This window comes from Varroa jacobsoni, unplaced genomic scaffold (genome assembly GCF_002532875.2).
Source record: "Varroa jacobsoni isolate VJ856 unplaced genomic scaffold, vjacob_1.0 scaffold_1095, whole genome shotgun sequence".
NCBI classification, from domain to species: Eukaryota; Metazoa; Arthropoda; class Arachnida; order Mesostigmata; family Varroidae; genus Varroa; species Varroa jacobsoni.
In genome coordinates, this window is record NW_019213997.1 from 140,047 (window position 1) to 164,518 (window position 24,472).

General features: G+C 43.4%; 1 protein-coding gene across 3 annotated transcripts in view; it reads left to right on the forward strand.

Annotated features, from left to right (window-relative positions):
- The first annotated feature begins 1,732 nt into the window (after nucleotides 1-1,732).
- Nucleotides 1,733-24,472, forward strand: part of LOC111266530 (uncharacterized) — an 87,435-nt gene continuing 64,695 nt past the window's right edge. For all 3 annotated transcript variants that reach the window (XM_022844070.2, XM_022844068.2, XM_022844069.2), the window contains exon 1: nucleotides 1,733-2,292. The gene's annotated coding sequence lies outside the window, so the exon portion shown is untranslated. The remainder of the gene's footprint in view (nucleotides 2,293-24,472) is intronic.

A 24,472-nucleotide genomic window follows, 5' to 3' on the forward strand; every position in this document is an offset into this window, starting at 1 on the left:
TTGAGCGCAAATAATGATTCGTCCCATCTAGTTGATAACTGAGCTAAGCCACAATAAAGTATACGACCCGTTGGATAAACTCGCTCTTTAATCGAATCTCCTTGTGGTCTATTTACTGTTAACTTCAGAATCTAATAATATAGTATATTCATATACACCCTGTAGATCTAAATCAATCCATCCAAGAGACTGAAGCACTCTTTCGGCGTTAAGCGTTAAGCCACAGAGCTCAATTGTTACTTGATCTATCACCTATTATAAACCGTTGGAAAATCCAAGTGTTTTAGGGCGAGGACATAATCTACCTAATATGACCCTTTGAACAAGTATGACCGACAATCGCAGAACAGTAGACGGGCAAAATTACGTACATATAGTCAGCGCATTGGACCACTAATTGTTTTGGACATTCTATCGTTGTAAAATTATACGTGTGTGCACGAAGTTGACAAATAGGAAAAGCAAAATAACCGATGCACCAGTTCCTGGTGAGGACAACATTTATCGACGTATCGCATCGCAAAGTCCGTAAAAACGTGTGCCGTCTAGTTCCCTTCTGGACTTAGCAGGAAGCTAAGACTAGCGAAAGCTGCGCGAGTTATTAAATAATGTGAATGCAGAAGAAAACGGATCAGAACGGAGTATTATCTGCGCGGGCTGAGCGCTAGAGTGATAAGCCAAATATTTTTGATGTTTCTATTTAATAATAGGACTATTTCTGACGCTTGACGTCAAGATAATCCATAATATAGTGTTAGGTTTCTCCGATCTTTTCGGTTATTATTATAGCATAGAGAAACGCGAGATACCTTTTTTTTTTTACATTTAAGCCCATAATTGTCCAGCATTGATCTAGTTGACTAGTTCTGTAATTGTGCTATTCATGGTTTGACGCTTTGTCCCTAATCTTTAACTAGCCGTAAAACGAAATTGCTTCTCTTGACTGTGAATTTGCATTTCTTTGCAGAGCTGGGTTACTCTGGCATATACATGTATCTGACCTTGCTGTGTGGTAATCGAATCTGCTCCGAGGCAGGGGACGGATCAGGCATTCGTGTGACGGATTATGGATTCCGCTAACTTATACTGAGTTCATTTACTTGAGTTGCCCAGTATAACCATGTCTGATGACTGTAGACTGCCATGACGATTTGCAACCCTGTACGAGCATTGATCGACCATTGGCTTGGATTAGTCATTGCAAGTATCAAACGCAATGGATGGTCAATGGCATTCTGTCACACTGTCATCAGTCATATTCGTATCTGCATAGTACACTAGAGCAAAAGTATCTGATCGACAGCCTAGCTGTAGCGGAGCTCAGAGTCTGAATATATTTTTCAGGTCAAGTAAATGGTGACAAGATGTCCCTGCAGACCCGCTTGTCCGCCCTACAAACGGCTGAGCGTGTATCATCATCCTGTGATTGTGAGCACGACACTCGACATCGTTAACCTAATACCCTATCGAACTTTAGCGTTGGAATTACCTGACCATCACACCACCATTAGACGCATCATCATCATCCAATGATATTAATTATCGGCTAGTGTTCACGACGTGTCAGTGCCCCGTGAAGTGTGCTTTATATGTGCGTGCGAACTTGGATACCTAACGACTAACGAGCTAGATCATATCTGTCTTCGAAATTAGCAGTTAAGAGGACCAGGGGGTCGCTGATTATGGTCCTGCCAACCACACGTACCACACAACCTGTGTGCTAATGAAAATTGCTTATACCAACAGCTGATGCAGCTGTGATCAACATATGTCATCTGTTCCTCAATTGAAAGCTAAGTATTAAGAGGTGATCGAGAAACATCGCTCGTCAGAGCAAGCATTTGAAGAAGACGGTCTCCAATGTCCCTGGATCTCGTTCAACACGAGTAATCAGTTCTGGGTCAAGTGTTATCCTTATCAGCTAGAGGATTAAACTGTAGTCATCGTTATTGAAGCGAGTAATAGATTTTGCCCTTTGTTGTTTTTTCTATCTTCTCCCGCGGAACCGCGTCTACGCAGCTGTTTTGCCTCTTTGACTTGGCATGATCAGAGACTGTTTTACGTCGACAATTCCGAGCATACAGCTTTAACTGTATGTACGCCGTGGACTTAGTGCATTAACCTTTCAAAACTTTCCGCGAAAGCTTGCCGAAGATCACGTAAAACATGGAGGATAGAAACACGTATCCATATAATAGTATATTGAACGTGATGAGACAATTATCTAACGATAGTATGACCACGTGTTACAGTAATCGGTGCAACGAAGGGAACGGTGCGACCGACGCCATGGTGAGTAAAACTTTAATCATAGGTCTTCTCTAAGATGGGATACATATATAACATAAACGACTTTTACTCGTTGGGCTTTGCAATTTTCTACCACGGACGAATAAACAAAGAGTCAGTAGGAGAAATTGCTTAGCAGATAGCTGGCAAAGACAAGCTATGACGGTTGGGCGATATAATCGGGTAATCGCAGCACTTTAGTACTATTTTATATGTGTATGGAACGCAAGTCATCTGACTGATATATACTATGTGTATGTACGGCGTACATATCGGTTTTACACGAGCGGAAATGAAGCCACAAGGCAGATATATGTGCGGTCACATACTATACACTCGACAGAACAAGAACCGCGTGTCTTTTCGTAGAAAAGTATGTATGCTACTGCGCTACCTAGCTCGCACGATGAATAATAATAATGACATGTAGTCTTAGCCAGTTCCCGTCCCCGCATAGGCCGCCCCTGTCTGACGCTTGTGTCGTTCCCTGTAGCCTACCACTCCGTCGTTCTTCATCTGTTCTGCTCTTGCTTGCCATGCTTGTTCCTCCGTTCAGGTATCTAATTTGTATTTGTTTATCGATAATTCATTTGGAATGGGCAAGAGAAGAAAGCGTAATCCCGCTGGCGTTTTTTCAATGCCTTCATTCTGGACGGTCAATATTCTCGTTGACGTAAGACCAACGCTGTTATTGTTTCTCTCGAGTGACACCTTTATCCGTGTGTGTGTGTGTATCTCTCCTTGATCAAGGGCTTTGACTTCCCGATATCCGATCGACACTGTGGCGGTTTACCACTTGAGTCCCGGATGAGCCAGCTCAACGTAGCTGAAGTTTTCGTTCTTTGTTACCCTAATCCACTCGTGAGTTTTCTGTTGATTCTACTACCATAACGGCTGCTTGACCACTGCTGCTCCTACTAATAGATGCCACTTATATTGCGCCGAGTTCGAGTGTAGGCTGATTCTTATTCCCTTGTAGACGTAATAGTATTTACGCATCTACCTATTACTACTACTATTACCGGCGTCTACTTTGCCGGCGTGTTACTGTAGCCGATACTCGCAGGCGCGACGGTATGCTGGTGCCTGGTGGTTGGCGGTTGCGACGGGGCTTAGGTTGGGTTCTCTTCTGTTACTTGGCCTGAGACTGTGGGACGGCTGGCTTTTTTTTGCCTGACTGGGCCTCGCTGGGTGAATGACCTCCACATCGAACAGCAGCGACGGTTGTGGTAGTCTCGACCTTTTCCTTGTTGCCGGTACAGTTGCCGCTATCATCTAGGGAATTGCCGTTGGCACTGGCTAACGATAGCTTTCATAGAGAGGTTTAGCGTACCGTATGACGCTTGTTACATCACACGGATACTGCGAATCGACGTTGAGCGAAACCTCGGCACTCACTAAGCTCTATGCCTGGTAGCCCTCACTTTTGTTGCATGTATGTATATATGTACAACTGTGCGCGTGTGGATATAAATGAATGAGTGTTACACTGAAACATGGCTTGCTCCAGAAAAAAGGACGCCTTACAGCGATAGTAATTATTAAGGGCACATCTTACATTAGAGTATAATGGCAGTATATATTATTATAAGAGTTGCGTTAGAACTGATCGACGCTCAGGATGAAAGAGTAATGCAAAGAAAGTTTGTCGGGCTTTTGTAGACGCACGCCTGAACAGCCTAGGTCGCCGGCGGGGGATCGTGCATCCATAGCTGTTGTTACTGTTACCGCTGCTGCGACTCGTATTGCTATCATAAAGCTGGGTTTGGTAGCGCTTTTCTAGGTAAATGGATCATTATACGGCGAAAAAGGAGAGAGAAAGGGTATAGTGAATATAATATAAAACAAGTTAAAAAAAATGACATTTTTCATTTGATCACGCTTACTGTGTAGCATATGTTTACGGCGGGACTTGAAATAGCAAGCTCCGCTGGCTTTTCAACCACGGGGCTTGACCAAGTCGAAACAGTAATTAAGCACGATTGGTTGACTACCATATTTTTCAAATAAGCTAATAATAGTTGCAACGATACAACAACAAACAATAGGGATAGGAATCAGCTCAGCTCACTGAACACGTAGAGTTGACTTTTTCGCTCATACGTATTCTGATCGTATGTCTGAATTTAATTTCTGCCTAAAATTATCAATGACAGAGATATAAGAAAAAGACGACGATTTGGGACCGGACCATTTCTTCTACGACGACCTATACAAACCATCCAGGTGTTCCTCATTATTCGGTATTAGGATGGGAAACATGTAAAGAAGATGCTGCTACCAAATATTTTGCCATGTCTAATTTCGGGAAGCATTCTCTGCATTGAACATTATGAGGAGCGGGGAGGCCACTACGTTTCTAAGGTTTCGTACTTTCGGTAATCGCTTTTCATGGTAGCAAAATGGATGGTGGTGCAAAGGGCATGGAGGGTGGAAACTAGCTAAAGACACTGGAAATTTCTAAGACGTAATGCCTAGAATTATTACGAAAACGTGTGTTTGGCTCTTGTACTGACTTAGATTTCCATACATTTTATTCGAGACATGACATCTGTAGGAGGCGGCTTGACGGATGCCTAGAGCTAGCTATTTGGGACAATATTATTTGCCTAAAAACGATGAGTATCAAAGACGAACCACTACTCGCCATACAACGAAGTCGATAAAGTTTTATCCACATTGAGTTGTACGTTTTTTTTTCAACTAGGACTCTTAGAAGCTTTCATGTGATTCCCAACTTTTCCTAAACAGCTGTTCGTAGTCACCGATGCAACGTTGAAAAGACCTCTTCGCGAAACGCTTGACCGCACTGTTTATTATACAACTACAGAACAGTACATTTATCAATGGTAATTACAGATTTTGTCGCCTTGTTAACGCTGACTCAGTAACTTCATCCATCACCATCATGCTTATCCTTTAAGTATGATTTCAACATGGCTATGAGAACACCAAAACATTTTGTGTAAATTGCCCGTGCGATGAACTTTAACTGTTGCCCGATGAATACGGCCACTTTCAGTTACTGGATGAAATTAGATCAGACATCTGCATCACAGTCAACAAAGGACTCCTGACACCCCTCTGTGTTCCACTCGCCCCATGCCATCTCCATTATTACCAGTAGCTCCTCGTGTAACCTGGAAACGCAGACTGGCGCACCAGTTGTCGGCGACCAGCTCCTATTTAATTGCTCCTTTTTAGAAATCGCACAACAGTCTATTGTTTAGCTTCTATCTCGACGAAAAGCGCCCACTTATCCGGTATGAAAGAGCGTAAAAAATCAAATAGCTCTATAATTGTATTCTCGTAGCCGTCATTATAAACTACTATTATTATATTGTTATTATCAAAGATTGGTGCTGTTTACTTCTTTGTGGACGTCTGCAACCTCTGTTAGTCGTACGATTGATACGTCGTGCTACCCTCGTGTTCAACTCCCGCCACATATGTCGTTAGTAGAGAAGGTAGGCTCGACTGGTAGGCTCAGTCGGCGCTGCCGATTGAGGCGATCAATCAATGTAATAAATATAATAGACCTACCATTACAGCTATATTATACGCCTCATTATATTATATAATCTGGCCGGTAATTCACAACCGCGTATGTAAGCGCTGGCCAATTGCATCGACATTTTTGTAATACGTACAATTGTATGTATATATTTAGAGGATGACGTGTGGAGATTGAGAAGTTTTCTAACGCCATCTTACTTGACGCTGTATCTAAGGAAAAAATCAATATATCAATGGACTTCCCTGTCACTTATAAAGGTCATGATTGTTCATTAGGACAATCATTCGTCACGATTTCTGCCTTAATTTAAGATCTGAGTTAGTCATTTTAAAAATATGCATTCTTTGGTCCGCAAATAGTTTGTTACTACCAACTGTATGCCGGTTAAGTTCCGTACAAATTCCGGAATTAATTCCGATTAAATTCGCAAAGTGCAAAACATCTGAATGAATCTACGTTTTGAGCTGATAGTAGCCCGATAAAAGCCTCAGAAATCCAGGGCTCAAAATGGCCAAGAAGTTCAGACAGTGTAAAAAGCTCTAAAATGATCAGCCGAGAATTTTATATTGACGATCTAATTGGCAGTTGATGTTCGCCTTTCTAAAGCGGCCTTTTAAAAATAACTTTTTGAGCCATTTTGATGAATTTTCGTACTCTTTAAATCTAAACTCTATGGGAACCTTCCGGCTTGCCCTATAGAAATCTTCAAATTTTTCAGAAGCCGTGTAAGAATTGGCAATGGCGCAGACCGTCAATTTTGGCCGAAAAAAACGTAGTTAATACTTGTGAAAGCGTGTGTAGCGCCAAAAGATTAAGCCAAAACTTTTCTTCGCTCACTATTGGTCGCTATGATGAATTTGCTGTTTTGTTCCAGAAGAAACTGGCCTTCCTTTTGTACCGAATGTACCGGTTACGACAAACAGCTCACCCAAGTTTTCCTCAATTTGAATGCACCACCCCGCATACGTATATAACTCTATATGACAGAGGTTCGATTCCCCGCTGGGGGATTCATTAAGCCCGTGATGTCGTTCTATTACGCAGCGTAAATATTTTCACCACGGTTTTTCTTAGTTTCCTTGTCTATGATAACTAAAACGGTGCGCTTCTAATTACTTTAAGGCCTATCACCAGGCATTTTTATATTTATCTATAAAGATAAAATGCGCAATTGAACCATATAAAATAGTGATCGTAGCGTATTTGTTAGCTATAATTGGGTAATTCAGGCACGGAAATGAGGGACTTTGGATATATTCAGGATCGTTTAGTACGATAGTCATGACAATTACTATAATACTATATATGCTTCCAAATTACGGTATGAGCGTCATCAAGCGACCCCCCTTAATGGCAATCCGTTCATAAACTAAATCACAAAATAGGGTTTCTTTCTATACAAACCTATAGGCTATTGATAGACTGCGGTCCAGCACCGCCGCTGTCGCCGCATTTATTGGTTCAGTTGTTGGCCAAGCCCCTCTGCGATCGCTGCCGACATCTTTCCCAGGTGAAGAAAGCACTTCTAGGGCCATTGATGTAACAAAGCCAAAGCTGCCTAACGGGCATACACAGAAATGTGTTGACGAATCGCTGGTGTTTCCAATACAGTTTGCTGCTTTTATATTGATGAATGACAAGTAGACGATACTATACTAATCTTTTCATTGATCTATCGAATAAATAAAGATAAGAGAGCCAAGAATTGAATGAATAATTAGTACAGAGAAAGCTTTTAAAGTATACACTCGAATATATAAAGTGCTAGACATCCCCGATGCACCGGCAAATCTTGCGGTCGTATTTTGACGCCCGAATCAGTCATTTGAATTTACAGCTTTGTTAACGAACTTGCCGTTGTTATCGGAGTGATTAAAAAATAACTCTGACTGGGTAGCACGTGGCTCTTCTGTGATTTAAATGATTATGAATCGTTGAATGCCGCCTGCTTGATAAAGCCCAAGAATGGAGGATCTCTCTTATGTTATGAAAAGAGATATATTAGAAAAAGAAATTGCAAAGAAGTTCCTGATTAATGAGGGTTGCCAGAGGTACAAGTTCGAGCTTCGGTTGTTAACTGATGAGATTTCTTCGACCGGTTTATCGGCATTAATATGATTTTATGTTTACCCTTTTTGAAACAATATCGGTTATATAACAATAATTATGCAACTTTGAGCGATCTGATCAATAACTTAATGCAGCTCCTAAACTTCAAGACCTATATCGAACTGGATAAATTTGTTTGGTCCTAAACGCTCATTTATTAACATAAATTATATGATCAGTTTCATTTCCGGCAAAAATATGTGGTGTTATTTATTCAGTTTCAAAAAGTGTGTTAATACTTATATGCTTTGATTATTGGTTGGACAAAATCAACTGGAGTTGTTGATTGAGGGAAAACAACGATGATCACTATCATCGATCCCATTAAAGTTTAGGGATTAATATTGAGACAGTTGTTTGCGTGCGACCCCCCCCTCTCTCTCTCTCTCTCCCCCCTATACATATATATAAATTTGTTTGTTTGTTTGTCCGTCTGTCGGGTGTATGTATATATCGGCTACATCTTCGGCATCGGCATTATTATTGTCATGCTATAATCGACGTCCGCTACCATTGCCTCCTTTTAATTTACGCAAAGGAGTCACCGAAGAGACGCTGTGGGCTGTTTCTGTACTGTAGACGCATTGCTGTTACCCATTCATCGTTGCCGGATTTATCGTCGACTGCGCGCAGCAGCGGGAGCAGCACCTGGCTAAATCATAGCCCTTCACGGGCACACAACAACTGTAGCCATTATCAACTAACTTTGCCCTGCGACCCTGCACTTACTGACAGCGGTAGGGCAATGACGCTAGGGTATCTGACACCAGCCACTTGTCCGTTAGCGGCAAGTTGAACAAGCCGGTAAGCCATCTACGTTGACTTCGACAAAACCACCATTCAAAATTTCGCGGGTCTTTGGCGTACGGCTACTAAGAACAATACCGTATTAGTTCAAGCAGTGATTGTACTTGTTTAGCAGTCAGCATCGATAGAGTCATTGAGAGTTTAACAGCTTGCCATTCATAGTTCTCAGATTCGTTGTGCAGACGTAAACCGAAAGCTGCTCGAAACTTTCCTTGTATGGTATTGAACAAAGTTGTTCTACGCTTTTTATGTATTTTAAAGTCGAGATGCCTACCTGATTATGCTGAACATCAGAGTGAGCTGAGGTACGAACTACACTTAGCCCGGCGTTTTGTCTCAGAAACCAATTACTACATATGCTAAAGTAACTTGTGGCAGATAAATATGAAAGCTTGGGTACGTGCATATCGCGGGCCCTCAGAATGGGAAAGCAGGAGCCATAAGGGTGGCGGCGCCACGTAACCCTTAACTGTTTTAAAAGCTTTTGAACCTCTTTCACTCGAATCGTTGGCGTTAATTTTCCCTTGTCTTCTTGCTACAGGCAAAGGCACGCAACTAACCTTGGACGTCGACAAATTTCAACTTCTGGATGCCAAGCGTCTGTAATATCTTCAACAACAACAACAACAGAGCCTGCAGCAGTACGGCTACCAACGGCTCTCACCACCAAAGCTTTGATAGGGGCGTTTTGATCTTTACAAATGGCGTAACTGCCATTACCGTTTCTTTAAACAATTGAAACAGTCACTTGTGTTCGTCAAATTACGTGATCTTTACTCACGATACTCCTTGTGTCACCATATGACTGAATCTATTTTTTTTTGCTGCTGTAGAATCATGGACCCGTCTGCCACATGTAAATAAGAGAACAAAGGGACTGTGTCGGTAAGCAGACATAGACATTTGAGGATGCCATAGCTGCCACCTTCAGTGTCTTTTCTGGGACAATTTTCCCTACCGAAACCAGTTACATGTACATTCGTTCTAAAGTGGTCGGATATTATAACTAATTTCTATTTGCTATTAATAAGTGTTTCCGAGTATTACATCGAATATTGCCGTTAAGCACAGCTAACACCTACTGCATCGAGTTGGGTATCTCCTCGCGCGGTTCCTAACCTAGGCTGCCTGGTATGTTGCTAAATCGATTAGGCACACACGTGACCACTGCACCATTACGGAGACTAGTTGAAAACAATACTTACCTTGTATGATATCACGACATATATTCGGTTTTTGTACCTATAAACTTGATAGCTTTCTCAGAATCGGCTAGTGGCGGATGGTGTATCAAACCAAAAGCAACCGTTAATGGCGCTCCTATGGTTCTTTCTTTGGTGGAGAGAGGAACCAAACTTTTACTGGTTGGGGAACACGAGGACGATGACCGTTCGAAGGTGACGCCGCGCAAATGCAGCAGCGAACGGCGAGACATTATCGCTGCCTGGGCGCCAACAGGCATTGCCTCGTAGCACCAATTTTCTGTGTTGTGGGGGCTATTTTTTTTGACCTTTACGTAGACAACGCCCAAACGACTGATCATGACCACCGCTCGCGAAATCGCGTGTTGTTTTTTGTCTTATAAACAATTACAATATAGTATAGATAGTCACCATAGCGACGAGCTGTAGAGGTTTTCCCGACGATGTTTCACAAACTTGTGTTTCTACCGTTGAGCTCGTGTCGTTGCCTTAGATCGTCTAGAACGCGACTGAGATAACAATTTTGTTATACATTAGTACTTAATTACTGTCGATCGAGGAGACGGACTCAACGTAGAACGCAAAGGCGGGTATAGATGTCCATGCTACACTGGCTGATACGTATGAGACATTGCGCGTAATCCTGGTTGGATAGCAGAAAGGAACGATACTAGAATACATGGAACGCTCAGCCTTCATTGTATACCATTGATCTGAGGCAAGCGATAACGAATAAAATGATCGGAAAAACACAAACTCGGCGAACACCACCTTATCTCTCAACGATGGATAAGTAGAAAAATCAACGACTGATTGATATATTGCTCATTCGGTTCTTTCAGAGGACGATTCTTTTTGGCGTCTGGCAAAGAGAAGACAGCGCATCGTCACCTAGTTTGATGATAAGTAGTTCACCGTCCTGAGAAAATGTGGCGGTCCTATAAGTGCTGTGCGCCCCTATATGCATTTTAAATATAACTGGTTCATAGTTTGAAGTAATGCTGTCATTAAAGTCTTTGATTAAAATGCACATCCGACGCACACTTTATCTGAAAGCCATTCATCTGCCTATCCCGTTCATGCCAGACGGGCCTTGTCTTTGTACTGGAATAATACACACTGACTTTGGTTGACAATCGTTAAAAAATCTATCTAGAAGGCGGCGCCATGACGCACTATCACTGAGTGAGACGCCCTATTTCATAAAACAATGAGACAAGGGACCGCCGGAACATAAATGGTCGAAGCACAGATGGACTGCTTTGTTGCTTGGCTAGTTGGCCATCTTTTCCCACTTAGTTGCGTGTCTTCTCCTTGTTCTTGATTCGTTGAGCGTGAATCCACTCGCTTAGTTACCGCTCGCGTTGTTTCCTTTACGGAATAATTCCGAATACACTTCAGTCTGTCTGTGCACCTCACCAAAATGCTATTATTCTAGGGTAAACTAGTTTTCTGTGAGTAGTAAAATATTTGTTGTCTATATACATGCGTATTGATACGAGCTCTAACAAACGCCGTTTTGGTCTCGTCATTCAGGTACCGTGTCTGGGTAAAACTCGTCATCGATGGCATTACGCCGTTGAGGTTGACACTCTACCTGCACGATGTGGCATACAATCAGAGAAAGCACCACAGATAATGTTTAAGCTAGAGCGATTCAATAAAAACCTAACAGGTAAATGTTGCAAGACCGTTAAGTGAACAGCAGGATCGTATTCTGTAATGTAACACTCGTGCCAACAAGAGGATTTTCAGAGGGATAGTCCTTGCATGCCATCCAATCTGTATAAATCCCACCGCAATAAGAAATCTGTACATTTTGAAACCATCTGATAAGATCGTAAACCGTTATATCAAGTTGTAGACGGTTCTCGAACATCTTTGCAAATCATCACCTTGGCTAGTCGAACAAACGGTTGCTTCCCTTTCTTCTCGACGGCGTTCAATCTCTATTAATAATGGTTAACTAAGTTAAGCATCGCATAAAAGAAGGACGGCAAATGGGAAACTGTGGCAATTATTCGATGTTAGACATTGCACGCGCCTAATGTCCCTTAGCTGTTTCGGGGGCGCCATTGCAACAACGATGTATTGATAGCCGCCGGCGCCGCTGACCTACGAAACTAGCGTAGCTCGATCGCGCCCCTTGCAACAACGGCAATTGCTGCTGCTGCTGCTGCTGGACAAAATAACACTAACAACAACTGGTAAACCGTTGTCGGGTTCGTCCGCTGCGGTTTGAAGGACCCGCCGGCGTTCACGGCCGTTCATTCGTGAGGGCCATTCTTTAATCAACGAATGTTGGTTTTTGCTTAGCTGTTTTACGGTCGCCATGGAATGGCTACAACAACTATCAAAGCTGCCGCGGCCACTAAGAGACCACTGCTACAAATACCGCTACTATTTCTTCGGGGGGCTAAAAGGGGTAATGTATAGTAGAAATGGTGATAGTTGGTTGTCGTTAAGAGGGGTGCGCCAATGAGGCCTATTTCGACTAAATACGGTTTTTTTACTACCTTATTTAGGTACTGATTATAAACATTCAGATATGTATATATATGCATATACATATATATCTAGTGCGAATCACTTCCATGCATGCGTAACACTATGCAAAAACATATGGCGCAAGTATACGGGCAAATTAAGACTTAGAGTTACCGGAATCGATGGGAGGAAAATGATACGGGTTAGGTTATGAAGTCTGGTGTAGCACGATTTGCTAGAAAGCCGATAAATAGTGTCGTACGTATTAGAGACAAACGTTATCACAGGAATAGAATCATAAACAAAGGCATCGGTTAGCTATTTCCTTTAAGCATACTATGTAACAAACGCTTCGTAAGAATAAGAAGATTAGATAAAATTGTGCTTCTCAGTGTTTTTGTTGGCATCTTTCATACTGGACCATTTCTGTTATTATTTTACACAATTGTACGTTTGGGCAGCGGCTGTTCATGCAACTGACGTCGGTGCCATCGTTGCTGTTCTAGTTGGCTAGTCTAGCATGATCCATCGCGTTCCCTTGACGTATCTAATCGCCCGTCTGTTTGATTCTTATTATTGTTGGCTATTATGCCAGCATCTTTATCGGCCTGTTGATCAACCTGTCTTCTCAGTCGATTTACTAACTAGTCCTACTGGCTGTGTTTTTGTCAGGCCGTTTTTATCATCGTACGTAGAGTCGGCAGCATTTCCAGAGGGTGTTCCTTATTATTGTTATAATTGCCCCATTGCTGAATCTGTCTCAAATGGCAGCTATCGTAACGCACGTCACCTCATTGAGCTTAGTCAACCCTCACATGGATAATAGCAATAGTCACTGATGTACGTGCATGAACTTCGCATTGAATTAGGAGATGATTCAGTCGACGATGTTCAGAATCCATAAGACGTGAAGGAAGACCTTGTTTTTCGGCTTCTTCAATACGATTATATATAGATATATCAGGTTACGGGACCTCTCATTGACTTCAATATTAACAAGTTCCCAACGCTCATATAGGTTCACATGTTTCGCATGATCCCGAAAGCATTACATGACATAAAATTTTTAACTTGGTGAAATGACGTCTACAAAAGTGCCCAAAAAAGGAGACCCAATAACTTACTGATTTGTCTATTTAAATCTATAGTAATAACTTCATCACAAACACGATCAATAATATCGGCTAGCATTTTGGTTGTTAAAAATATTTGAGTAAGTAATAGATACGGGTAGAAGGTCGATTAATCCAGCCTTTATGTAATATCATTGTAAAGCAACTAATTGAATCAGTTAAATCAAGTGAAGTTATTTTTTATTGTAATTAAAATGTTAGCGTCTCGTCACTTTAGTACATGTGCGTAGTACGTACCAGGGCATAATTATCCTACCATAATAATAAAAACACTCCATACTTTGGTACACTTCCTGCAAAAACTATTTAGTAGCCACCATCGTCATATAAAATGACAATATGATCAGGTGATGACTGAGGCAGTCGCCAGCCAATCCTCTCGTAAACAAGGTCGTCGTTGTCAATGAACAACAGTGTCAGTGCATCGTCCTGCTTCATGGTTAACGGACTTCGCGGTCGTCCCGCTAACTGGTGCCGCTGCTTACATCGTCTCTATACCTGGAGTAAGCTGGGAACAACTAGCGATTCAACACGTCGAAAAGAAAGAGGAAGGTGAACGCCGATGGCTAGTAGGGCATCAGAATCGCTCCCCGTTTGCCCCCTCCTCTAGCACTACCAGCAGCCGCAGTCAGGGTCGGCCATTCCACCTAGCGCAGTTGTAACTTACAAAGACAGACCACCACCCCCCCCCCCTCCCGCTTTCCCCATATGTTCCTGTCTGTGTTATTACTGTTACAGCTAGCGGCCCTGTAAGCAAGCGGACTAGTGAATCGTTTAATCCTTTTTTGCCACTGCTACCCACTAGGGCCACACAGGTAAACCCAGTGAGAGCGACAAGTCACACAGCAGCGTTGAGCCGGTGACCGAAGTAGCGATCTATCAACGAAGCTCTTGCCGCCAACCAACTCAGATCGTCAGCCCTTCTAACACCCTACTGACACAGCCCAATGGCGGTGATCAGCGGCAGCTGCTGCTGGAGCTGATGGCGACGGCGGCATGTTGCCAGTACCCTCATCGCTAGCGCTACCACCAACACGACAGTTCTTCGAGGCGTTCTCTTCAAACAATGTCTGTTTGTATGTCTGTCTTGACGTTTCTGCGTGTCGGTGTGTGCGAGTGTTACTTTAGGCGGTAGGGGCATCGCACTTTCAATGCCCCGACCCCGAAGCTACGGCGACGCTGACACGTCCCTGTCAAGCGAGTATCGTTGCGCAAGGATAGATGCATCCATTTGTTTGACATCTCTTTCAATTGCCTTGGCCATCTGTTCGTGGTTAGCTTCATCGGCTTTTATTGAGGGCTATAACTTAGCCTTACCATATATATGCGGTGCTGAGTGCTGCCTACCACCCCTATATACTGTGCGTGAACGTACGTATGCCCGCGCACAGGTGGCACCACCTTGAATTTCATGCAGGCAAAACAGCCAAGCTTAAAAACAATTCACTCGTACAAAGATAAACATGCCGGTCGGCTTTTAACTGCTGCGTATACCTCGTACAAATTAATAGTTAGCATCGCAACAAAAAATTAGCGAAAGAAAAGGATAACTGCAGGAACTCGTTATGTCTATTGTATGGCCACTTCATTTGATTGGTACTTACGTTCGTTCTGGCACGACGATGACGTATCTACATACTGCTACAGGGAATGAAAGCGTTTAAGCTTTATGTTACACACACGTTAGCTGTCATCTGAGACGCGTATTCAATCGAACGCTTTGGCTTTCAACGCGTCTGTACTTAAATAAATACTCGTCGCTGAGCATAAATTCACCACTGAGTATACTTAGGATGTTATGTCCTAAGTTTGATCATAGGCTCTGCAGACGGTTGTGGGTGGGCACTAGTGTCTGATGGAAGGATGCGGATGCGCTTCTTAAAGCTAGAACGACTTTTTGGGTTGTTCATCATATGATGACGATGATGATGATGATGGGTCGGTATGTGGAAATCTGACTGATAGTATGGTTGCCCCGGTCACTCACCACTGACAGTCGGGGGCAGACACCTGCCGTTGCATATCCATACACATACACTGCGTGCGTGCTCAGTTTTCGAGGATAACTTGCATTGATTCTTTGCAAATTCATTTGCTGATGTGGGATGGATGGATAAATGAGAATAGAGCTTTTGTGTCTGCCTGCCTGTCTGCCTGCCGCTAATTAACTTATTTAACTGCAAAAGGTTCGTGCAGATTGCGGCTGCAATAAAGGCTATTTCATTTCCAGCTGCACGTCCTGTCGCTGATGTCACGCCGCTAAGTGCTGCCAGCACGACTCAAGTCTACAAGTGTCTAACTAGGCATTATTGTTATGACATATTTAGCAATAGTAATAGTGATAGCGGCAGAAGCGACTAAACTACCGTTACTGTGACCAACAGCGGCCGAAATGATAGTGGTTTTTGTTTCAGCCGTTGTTACTTCTGCTGCGTAATAACTGCTTATCCATTGGTTGGCCGAGCATTGTACAGTAGCAGCGCTGTCGACTACCATGACCGTCACCGGCCACCAAATACTAGTCGTGATGATAACGGGCAACAGGTAAGAACGGAAGGTGAAATTAATGGCTTCAGCATCGGCTAGCTGAGCCAGCAGCTCAACACAGCGGTGAGCGAAGGGCAACGTACCTGCCCCCCGCAACGTCGGGATACGCCAGATGTTGGGAGGTAACTACTGTATTATCGTCTGCTACGGCAATGTCAACAAGGATAGCGCTGGCGGCAATAAACGAACACCAGCAATAACTTGCTCAGGCAGATGCTTCACCAGCAAAGCGCTCGCAAATTCGCTCGTCGTCCCTTAAAACGAGGGCTTTAAGTGATAGAACGCCCATGACAATATTGGCGCCACTCATCAGAACAGAAATCATCACCATAATTGGACTTAACATCGTTTCAATCATCCAACATTGTTGAGCGACTGCTAATTGCTCGTTGTTGGTCGTTATTTTTCCAAAAAAACAAATGCAATAGTATCGAACCCAAAAAATGTAACTGCCATTGTGAAGATCGTCGGTCGGCCAGGTCGACCCACCTAGTAGGCTAATTAAAGCAGATAAAAGGATCGGTCGAAATTCTTCAACTAGTGAAAATCTGTGTATCCGAGAGAAGCGGTCAGCTTTTGCGTCCATCTGCTAGAAAACGACACAATGCTTTGCTTCGAGAGAAGTTTAGCCAATAAACTTCACTAGAGTTAGCGTTGTGATGAGCTGTTGAGATAGCCGATAGGTCGTCACACGAAAAATCAGCAGCTTCTTTAATGAACCACTCCAACGGGTCTATCGAAATTTTAGCTATTTGTTCGGGAAACGCATCATGAACGATTTGTTGCAGCCAGATTACTAAACATTAGCTAGTACTTTGTCTACTAGCGTTTTATCTTTTGTTAAGCATGACATATCCATGCATCGTTGACATCTTTATACATCTTATGCGTTTTGGCGGAAAGGCGTACCAGACGGCGTCGCCAGCGCGCGTATGGTACGCTCGGTTTCTCAGAGGAAAAAAATCGTTCAAAAGGAATTGGATGATTGAATTAGTAACGCGTAAATCTAACTGAATGAACGAGTGAGTCAGCTGCGGGAAAAGCCGCCGTCATGGATTGCCCAGCCATTCGGCCTGCCTGCCGTTGGTTTGATCAGGCGGCATACGTAGTGACGGTGATGATGGCGGCAAATGCTTTATCTATTGTGTCTCTTCAAGCCGCAACGAGGGCACGACTGTTATATCAGATATTAGAACACAACTCAGACACACAGATGTACGTTGATGCAGCATTTCTAGTAACGTGTCCATCTGTCTACTGTGGCGACGATGACTATAGATGCCGACATGTCTATGTAATCCCGTGGCAACACTTGGTGCTTCAGACCCTTTAGCCCATCATTAGCACCATCACCGACAAAAAACAATAACGGTCACCGACAACGCACAAGCCGGTGATTGGCATCAGTGCTGTAGTATCTACGAGACGTCCTCGAAGACGCCTAACTTGAATAACGTGAACGACGATTCGTCGCCGCTCCCATAACGATAAACTAGTTGCCACACCTCCACCCCCGCCATCGTGTGTCGTTTCATTCATTTATCATAACCAGCAGCGTCAATAGCAGTAGCTGTAGTAGCAGCGTCGTTATCATTACTTCTTGATTGAACCGTGCTCTTTTTCGCCCCTCTCCGCCCCCCTCGGCGGCATGCGGCAAATCGAAGCGTTACCCCAGCTGCACCGGTACAATGCTAGAGCTTGATGCCATTAAAAGTTAGCCGATAGAGATAAAAGTCGCGGGCTAACCAGCCGTTTGCTACCCGTGCACCGCGTCAGCAACGTAATCTTCACTGCGGAGCCGCTGCATATACAGTTGCTTTCACTATCTTCTCCTACTGCTATCACTACTGCGACTTCTATTATACATACAAAAATTGGCCCTCTACCGGCCATAGGTAGTTAGCTGGCTATTAAAAGTCTGGACTAGACTAACCAGAGTGATGATACAAACTAGAAGGAGTAACAATACTCACAGACAAACAATATATAGATGTGCGGGTGCACAAAAGATAATAGGATAACATTGGTCCGGATATGAGCGATATGTCTGAATGGACAACATCGACAACGACAAACGACACCGCTATTACCCCAACGAATACTCGTAACATAGCTATCCATAGCGAGTGACCGGTTGACGTTAACAGGTCCAGACAGGGTTGTGTTGATGGTACTGTGCTTGTCGGTCCACTGCATTACCCCAAAGACACAGCAGCTACCGTTACCTGACAACTGAGTGACGTCGAAAGGCTCTCTTTTGAAGGTGGGGCGGGAATAGCAGGTAACTATGGGCTATGGTTCCCAGTCCGTGTTCTCAATGGGCATGGAAGACGAATTTCATCTCACATTCTTGAATAGATGCCACCTATAGCCGTACGGGCGCGAAGATTCAAATCCTTTGTTGTTAACAATGTGTGCGCAAGAGTTTTGTTGGTGTCATGTGAAAGTTGCCGAAACAGTAGAGTTATCAAAAACGCTCAGGTCCTATTCCTACGAGAGGACTGATGTGGCAAAATTGAATATGTAATCTTTGCATGCAATAGGGTGCGAGCAATTTTTTTCATTTTTTAGAGGATCATCACTGTGATAATCTAAGCTACAACCGACCGCAAGCTTGCGTAGAAGGTACATAGATGTGAATGTTGATCAACACATATAAACACACATTTATAGACGTAGTGATTAACCGACCTGTGAATAAGTAGAATTCTTAGAACTTGAGACTAGAAGTTGACCCACGCCTGAGCGTGCGTAAATCGTATTTTTTTAGGAAGAATGGCTGTCGTTACCACATTATCTATAAGTTCTATTGTAATTGTATCAGTAACTGAGGGCGCTACAAAGCACAACAACAAATTGACCGTCGTTCTTCGTCTGATAATCTCAATTGGTCTCACTGAGGTGATTTGTTACCGTACTAACAATCTCTAACTTTGTCCTGATCCGTTAGAGAACTTCGGCCTGTGCCCCACCATTCGTATTGCGTAGCGTTACAAGTAACTAGCAAGCGGCTTATAATGCTGATCGCTCTATAACTGGCTAGAAACACTGCAGTCTATGACGACTGTGTGAATTTGTTTAACTAATCATCGTGACCGTTGCCCATGACAACGGCCGATAACTCCCGTTTATTTCATCAATGTACTGTCCCTTCGGACCCGTTATACTTTCGTTATGGTATTGAGACGTGCTTACTCAATCCGTAAGTTTCGTTGAGATGAAACTTTCATAATATGCACTGTCAAGTCCCCCCACACTGATAAGGGTATTTCAGCTCGTACCCCATAGAACAGACCCAGCAAAGGGTGAGTTAGCTTATTGCGAAACTATTTCTGTCTACTGCAAAGGAAAGATCTTGCTGTCGCGCAGCAGCAGGATCGCGTGAGACTGCGTAGGCTTGGGCAATGTGTGGGATGGCACGTCACCCAATCTAGTACAACGGGTAATTAAAAGCTAAACGGTTTTTATTATTATTGCTCGTCCATTATCACATCATACGAACCAGAGGATTGACCAGTAGAAACTATGCTTGACAATGGCGCCTATTGCTGACTGGCTTTCCTGCTGCTACGGTCGACAGTATCAAAACGTGAGAAGAGTGAACGACGACGAGACGCTAACCGACCGACAGACTGCCAGCAGACGGACACCTTCTGGTGTAATGAATAGTCAAGCGGGAAGGGGAACGGGTCAGTGCAGGTGGAATCGCTATGCTGGCTATAGAGGGGCTACCGAACAGGCAAAACGGTGGCATTAGCGGTTCAAGCATTAGCAAAGCAACGTCAACGGCAGGATGACGGCCTTGGGGCTTCTGTATTTATTAGAACAGACAGCCACCAGTTCACCTGACCAGACTTTAACGATGCATTTGCTGGTGATGGAGGTTCACCAGCACAGCAAGGAACGGCCATGAACTAGGCGGGGCAACGGCCCCAAGTCGCCTTCGACTGACACGCGCGCGCGCGCACGCACGCACGCATACGCAGCGAACCACCGTCAATGGTGGCGACTTCACAACCGTAAAACCGTTGCAGAAAGACCGAGTACTAGTTGCTGCCGTTATTGCTGGTGCTATCACCAGATGCACGCGTAGCCGAATATGTCTATAGACGACGGCACAATCGCAATAAATCTGTCACTGCGTGTACTGATCGTAGCAGTAGCAAGCAGAATGTGTTGATACCGTCATATGTTTGTACTCACACTTATGGATAAATAAATGCTGCTCTTTCTTACGACCAAAGTGGCTATGGCAACGATTCTACATGAACGTCCTTTATGCTGCAGCGTGAAGCATTACCGGGCACACCCCACCATGGAACCCACTGCCATTCTAAGTGCAAGTAATAAATTAAGGAAGACTACATATTGGATCCATCTGTCTATATATATATATATATATAAGCGTGAAAGAAGTATAGATAAGACGGTCAATTCTTGTCTGTTGAAAGACGGACCGTGGCCGGGCTTTTGGCATTTGTGGTGCACGCTTGCCTGCCTGCGCGCACTGACTTCTGTGCTATGAACGACACAGAGTATTAATTGAAGTACTATAACTGCAGCGGAAGTATTTCGAGATCCACGCTATGAGTCGAGTCGTCGTCAGTATCTAAGTAGTAGCAATGGTTTTCACTCGCAATCTCCCAACAATGAGCTTCATAGACCTATGGCCTAGGCAGGCTGTCAGAACAGGCACATACGAATACACGTGCGAAGCAAAGCAGCTCGTGCTGCCCCAACGGCCTTTAAAAAGCTCGTAGAAGATCTTCATATCTGGTCGAATTATTAGGGAAAACATTTGAAGTCAAGGTGACTTATAGCGAGGGTGATCTTGTTGAAAGACTTGAACGTAGGGTAAATGCAGACCCGTCAATGATAGTTTAAAGAGAACCTTAAAGCAGCCTAAAGAAACAGGATTTGCCAAAATGCATGGTTACGCTTGTCACAAAACTACAGGATGTGCAAGTATGACATGTAGAGTATAACGCAATTGTCTATGTATGATTTCAAAGGCGGGCTCGGACCGAAAGAAGCTGTAAAATATAGGTCAAAAGTTAAACTTCTTCTCATCGACCTACTCAACTGTTACGGAGTTGTACGCTACTAACTAAGACGTGTTAGTATGATGATTTAAAAGGATTGCGCGATGCTGCCCACTAAAATAGGCTGGAGCTTTAAAAAAATGGGTCGTGGATTCTTCCACCAGTTCATACATCGCCAGCTGTATCGCGTTTTCTTCAGAGAAACTTACTCTGAAACTTACTTAAGAAAGAGATGCTGACGTTGTCTCGACTTATTTAACTAACTAGATCCACGTATTTTGCAGTGATTTTCGATATTTCCAAGATGAATGAAAAAAGCTTTGAACTGATAGAGAAAATTCGACGCAATATTGAAGCCTACTCTTATGATTGGCTTCAAAAACAGTTCTAGAAGTAAATTACTTCGAATTAAAAAACTAAGATTTAGACAATACATACAATATACAGTTTGTGAAAAGCTAGATCCTCGATACTCTTCGACGCGTGTTTGGACTCCGACCGAAGTACTGTTAGAAGTATCCGTCGATGAAGTTATGAATGAGTAGTGTTCAAATAACCTGACAATTCGTAACTTTTGCTCAAGAGAAGTCCTAAAGGCTCGAGACATATATATTTCAAGTTTTGAGTTCTGCCGTTTGCAGTTAGACACTACTTGAGACGGCTGGGTCCCAGCTCGAAACGAAACGTGTCTACGCTCGGTTTCAAACCTCGACCAGCACATGTCTCCAACTTCGGTGAGCAATTGTCGTTTGCGCGCGATCGCTACCCCATAACTTGCATGTATTGTTGGGGTTACGGGGCCAGTAGTATTATCGGGACAACCGGCCTATTGAATCCAATGCGAATTTCCCCGAGTGGTTGATGTGTTGTAAAAGCAAGACTTGCAACTGTAATAGTGGTTGTTGTGATCGTGGTTGTCGCAGCGGGTAGTAGTACCGCAGTGGGCCATTGTCCGGCCCTGAACCATGGATCGGCCTTGACGCCATTCGCTCGTCCGTCCAAGAAACAAACATATTAACTACGAATGGCAAGCATAGGAACCTCAACAGCAACGACAGTAGGAGCACGGTGCGACGCTAGTGGCTCAATCAAGCGGTCTTGCCACAGTAAAGGGTTAGCAGCTAAAAGCAAAAGTCGTCACGAAGATATGAAGATATTAGCACTAAAGAGTAAGTGAACGGTTACAGTGGTGTCCGCTGCTGTTGCTGCTGCTGCTGCTACTTCTGTTACCATTGCGGAAAGCGTCTGCGGAAAGAAAGTACGAAGACAAGCAAAAAAATCGAATGAATAGAACAAGCAGTAAGGCCGCTAAACCAAATAACTTCAAAATAGGCATTTGAAGCTAAAGTTACTAACTGAGAACATTGTGACTATTTGAAAGTCACAGCACTATCGAACGTTTTCGAAGTTTCTGTAAATGGTCACCGTTCTTCACGAAGAGGTGCACATGCTTACTGTTCGTCGAATATCATTGGCATAGGCTTGGGAGACGAGCGGTTTCAAAGAAAAACCGCGAAAATATGAATAGTCACGTTCATCCGTCATCGGACAGATGCGCTTGCTGTTGACTCGCAGACACGAGTGCAGGAAAGTCCATGGAATATACTAATTAAAGTGACAACTTACTTAACTACGCAATTAAATAGCTCTAAAAACGGATGCGCCATCGGGTGCCGCTTGTATTCAGCCTCTGACTACGACGCGTCAGGGCATTTACAATAGATAATGGAATAGGATGGAATTGTTTCGCTGTGAACTAATATGGCGATGTCGCATGAGGAAATCTCGGCTTTGAACACTGATCTTGCGCATACAAAGTATTATATATAGCTTCTTTTTCTACCTTCTCAGATCAGCTACGCAGATCTTCTTCTTGGAAGGCTTTGGCTGTTAAGCGCAGTTTCCGAAAGTAACCAAAGCAAATACTTTCATCGAAGATTAATTGTTTTTATCTATTATTATAAGCAATGTGTTCTATCGATGCACAGGACAGCTAGGATTTTGCTTCTAGTTGCCTAAATGACGAATATGCGGCTCGAAACGGCCAGCTAACGTTTCGGCCCGAGAGGCCTCCGCTGGTTGAGTACCTATCCTGATGTCGAGAAATGGGTAGCGTGAGGATTTTCTTATGTCTTGTTTGAAAAACAGGTATGTTAACAGATCTCTTCTTGCATACGCTCAAAGTGTCGTTTATAACTGGGTTTAATTTTAATGGGAACTAAAGAGTTTATAAGCGAACGCTTTGCGAATTTGGAAGATATATCGCGACTCCTTGTTCCGTACGTAATCACAATAATCTGCGCTGCTACGGCTCATATCAGAACATGCTTATATTTTGTAGTAGTCAATCCTATTCTTATCGGATAGTAGGAGCCGATGCATCAGTTCACTGGAAGATGTAAGGTCTTCCTTCAGGCACTCCAGCTATTCAACTCAGTACGGCACGACAATTCGTAGAGCGCGAAGATGAACTTCTTTGACGAGACATTCGGCCACTTTCGAAGCAGAACGGTTGCGTGGCCTGTATGTTTTACAACGTAAGCGATTCAGCTAGGAGGAAATGTCTGCGCAGCTGTTAAAGACCTAAGAGGTAATTGAAGCAGCGACAGCTACGATGCTAGACGTTCTTAACTAGTTTCAATATAATTTTGACACACGTAAAAAGTCGTGTTACCATCGAGCTGGTCGAATCCGCTTGACCACCATCGATAGGTCGACATTAAGCTTGATTATGAATATATGTTTTTACGTTCTGTTTCTCCTAAACAGATACTCTCAGTCTCCGTGAATAATAACAATTATTATTAATAGAGCGAGATCTTACGTCAAGCCGATTTGAAAAAACCGGATAATTTTCTATTCAGTCCTGTTCTTTGAGCCTGATTAAAATTACAAGTGATCAGATACCCCATCGAGATACCTCATGGTGTCCAACGCTACCTATTCAGTCCGTCCTCATCGAGCCTTGTGGTCTATGCGTCGGGCTACCACCTAACGTCCTCTTGAATCGGCGTTGCTTGATATCGCGTAGGATTGATAGCTATTACGAAAACTCCTTGATTTCTCAATAGAGAATTTAAAAGTGGGTAGCGGTAGTGGTAGTTCGATTTTCCTTTCTGTAACACTTTTTACCTTTAGTCTTCTTCCAGTATTCATGATCTACGTTGGTAAAAACTATACGGGAATAGATAAAACTTAGAAGCAAGCATCCGTTCTTTTCCAAGTAGCTAAGTTCGGATATGGGAGAGCAGACATTTCAAGTCATTTTGGATTTATTATCGCAACATCCCCTACTCGAACCATGCAAGAACAGTATCTACTATTGACAGGCTCATTTCA